This window comes from Bradysia coprophila, unplaced genomic scaffold (assembly GCF_014529535.1).
Source record: "Bradysia coprophila strain Holo2 unplaced genomic scaffold, BU_Bcop_v1 contig_732, whole genome shotgun sequence".
In the NCBI taxonomy this organism is placed as follows: Eukaryota; Metazoa; Arthropoda; class Insecta; order Diptera; family Sciaridae; genus Bradysia; species Bradysia coprophila.
The window spans coordinates 5,688,532-5,692,011 of record NW_023503972.1 but is presented as its reverse complement, the minus strand read 5'-3'; the positions used below and the strand labels follow the sequence as shown (position 1 = coordinate 5,692,011).

At 33.6% G+C, this 3,480-nt stretch overlaps 1 long non-coding RNA gene across 1 annotated transcript; it reads right to left on the bottom strand.

Annotated features, from left to right (window-relative positions):
* Positions 1 to 230: 230 nt before the first annotated feature.
* LOC119084345 lies at positions 231 to 929 on the bottom strand. Its single transcript, XR_005089048.1, has 2 exons — positions 766 to 929; positions 231 to 405 (listed from the first exon to the last, which is right to left on the bottom strand). It is a non-coding gene; the product is annotated as an uncharacterized LOC119084345 (long non-coding RNA).
* Between the last annotated feature and the right edge of the window lie 2,551 nt (positions 930 to 3,480).

Genomic DNA, 3,480 nt, shown 5'->3' with positions numbered 1-3,480 from the left:
GTGCGAATGCTTGTTCATAAGGGTGAAAAATGTACACGTATGCGCGTTGAAACAGCTGAAACAGAATACGTCACACATCTCATAGTCGCCGACTGTAACGAATACTTGTGAAATCTAGGGATGACAACAATTTTTTGTGGACAACACCAGTCCTGGTCCTTTATTCATTACGCACCCATAATACTTGACATAATTCAAGAAAATATCAAAAACTTCAGAGGACATTTTCAGATTCAGTCAAATTTTCGATTTATTTACAATTTTCATTCAAAAGTTCTCAATTTTAAGCCAATGTGCAGCAACATTTGATGTATTGCCAGAACAGATTGAATCGAATTTCCCGTTGACAATTCAAGAAATCGTCACTTTCACAGACACCCCATGGCGGCAAAATGAAGCAGTTATCTGATGAAGCAAAATTTTGTTAAACACACTTTTTTGAAAACGATAAGTTTTTTTTTTGTTTTCTCTACATTTCTCCTTAATTAATGCGTTAATTAGTAATTTTTTCTTCACTAATTAAAGAATTAATTATTTGCCACACAATTGTCGAATTTATTTTTTGATTATACATCAAATGTTAATTATATTAACCAAACAAACGTTTAAGAGCAAATAGCATCAATGTTTCAAATAATTTGACAAAATAAATTCGACAAATGTGTGGCAAATAATTAATTCTTTAATTAGTGAAGAAAAAATTACTAATTAACGCATTAATTAAGGAGAAATATAGAGAAAACAAAAAAAAACCTTAACACTTACCATCACGATAGAGTCCCTCAATCGATACCAGGAACGATGCAATGAAAATCAAGCACACAAAACCGAAAATTTTACTCATTTTGTCAAGGTGAGATTCCTAGAATGGACTATTAATTGGTTAAAATGTTTACTGAGCACTGATGGTGCATTTGGAGTGCATCTATGCTTTTATATGGAATCAGACTTTCGTTCAGTTCTTTGTAACCGGCGATCGGACGTGATTCAATTCACATTTATTTTGTGATGTTTTTCTGGATTCACTTGTATCATCATAATGTTTACGATTGTCCGGAATTGTTCATTGTTATCGCTTTGATATGTTAGTGTTTTCATTCATATATCGTACACCATCAATTGATGGTTATATCTTCTCATCGGAAAGTTATTTGATGAGTGTTGATAGAGACGAGAACTATATCACAATCAATGACATTGACCTTTCTGGTGTTTTATTTGTTGTTTTCGTCTCGAGTGTATGTGCAGAAATCGAACAATTCGTCGCTACCGCTCTATTCATAAATAAATTGATCTGAATGAGACCATTTTTCGCTAACTTACTCGACAAATATTTTGTTTGTTTTGGTTGTTTCATTTTCATATTGTAGTTTACGAATCACCATTTCGGACATGATATTCCATTCCAATTTAGTTAAAATCAAGGTTAATATCAAATTCATGAGTTTAACATTGTGTTGTGTACTAAATGTAACAACACCGGCTCGTTTTTCAGTGCTAGGCAGTTTTTGCTATTGAAAAAAATAAATGCATTCGAACAGTCAGCGTTTTCGGAAGCATGTTAGTGGGACGAACGAAAAACTCTTCTGTGAAATTAATTAGTGCAATATCAGAGTGTAAATGCAATTTGCTTTAAGTATAGTTTCCACTTAAAAAGAGCACTCCGTTTAGCCTCCGTCTACATGACAGTTGTAAAATAGAACAAAAGAACTGTCACGCAAACGGAGTGGAAATTGAATTTATTTCAATTTTTTACTCCGTTTACGTGACAGTTCCTTTGTTCTGTTTTACAACTGTCATGTAAACGGAGGCTAAACGGAGTGCTCTTTTTAAGTGGAAACTATACTTTAACGACATTATGTGGATAGTACTGGTGGGTGAAACAGCTGGAAGCGATAGGTTCAAAATTGAGTACTCTTGTATTTCACCTTTTACGATGCTTTCGGATTTAGAGTTTCACGACATTATGTGGATAATACTGGTGAGCTTAAAGAGACAAAAAGTCGAATTAGAAAAACGTTACTTAAGAGGCACCGGCACTTAGCTAAAATTGTAGCCTACATTTGCGTGTTTCGTATTTCATTTTTGTTAATATCTTTTCATCAGAATCCTTTTTGAAAAACGTACGACCGCAATTCCGACCACGAATCTGTTAGCTTTAAATAAAAATTAGTTTTGGTTGTAGTCGTTTGATCAGCTCTGAGAAAAGTGAGCAGTTTAATGAAATTTTCATAAACTGCTCATTGTTCTCAGAGCTGGTCAAATTGTTATAACCAAATCTATTTTCTGTTAAAAGCTAACACATTCGTGGTCGGAATTGCGGTCGTACATTTTTGAAAAAGGATTCTGATGGAAAGATATCGTCAAAAGTAAACTAAAATCCTGTATTTAAAAATCGCCCTAATGTATGCTTTTCGGAAAAGTACCGGTGCCTCTTAAATAGACAAATTTGGTTTGCTGTAGAGTTTTAAGCCTTTACTTTCAGCGGTGCCAGAGCCGTTATCTTGTTCACCTCAAATAAACTCAAAATTTACATCAAAGAAAATTTTCAAAAAAAAGTCGTCACAAAATTTACAGAACAGAGGATTTCTGTGGGAATTTGCACAAAAACCTTTTTCGAAAAATAAAACGAAAGAAATCTTTTGTTCCATTTTTCTAAAAAGATTTTTATGCAATTTATGGCAAATTTGGATTTCCTCTTTAAAACGTCTTTCGATGCACTTTTTTGTATTTTCAAATCTTCATTAACATCTGCAAATGAAAATTTTCTTTGATAAGTGTTTTGAGTTCAGATACAGAATGTGTCACCAATACTGCCGTAATTTTAACGGACTTTTATTTTTTCAGAACAATAGAAACTCTTTGGTTCTAAAAAAGTTAATTTCCTTATGCAAATTACGGCAGAATAGCTATGTCAGATATTTTGTAAGTGAAGGCATAGTACTTGCTTCACCTTTACTAATATATGAAAAGATAATTTTTTGACGCCTTGGATTATCTCCCTAACAGTCGGCAACAATGACCCCATTAAAAATGTCATGTAAAATTTCTAACACTCCGGACAATTCGTGTGTGATAGTGTGAAGAAAATTTCCCAGACCATCACGCAACCTACCTTTGTCCAATATAATCCTACTTCCTAGATTTAATCGAGTAGAAAATAGGATAAAATTTGGTGTCACTTGAACCAGTCGTTCCGGAGATGTGAGGTTAGGTGTACGAAGTTTTGAAACTTCATAGGAAAACGAAGATGTCCTATTTTTTACCAACTTAATGGGCGATAGCTCGTTGGAAAGACCTCAATGAGTACTAAAAAATAGATTTACAATTTACTATTTTAATGCGCTGCAGCGCATAAAGCTCTACAAAAACGATTTTGAGGGAAAATTTCCTTAAGTGTAACGTAAACGTGTTCCACGTTCAACAAGTGGTTTTTAGGGATAGGAGACGTTCAAAATTATCGATAATATCAATCGAAAG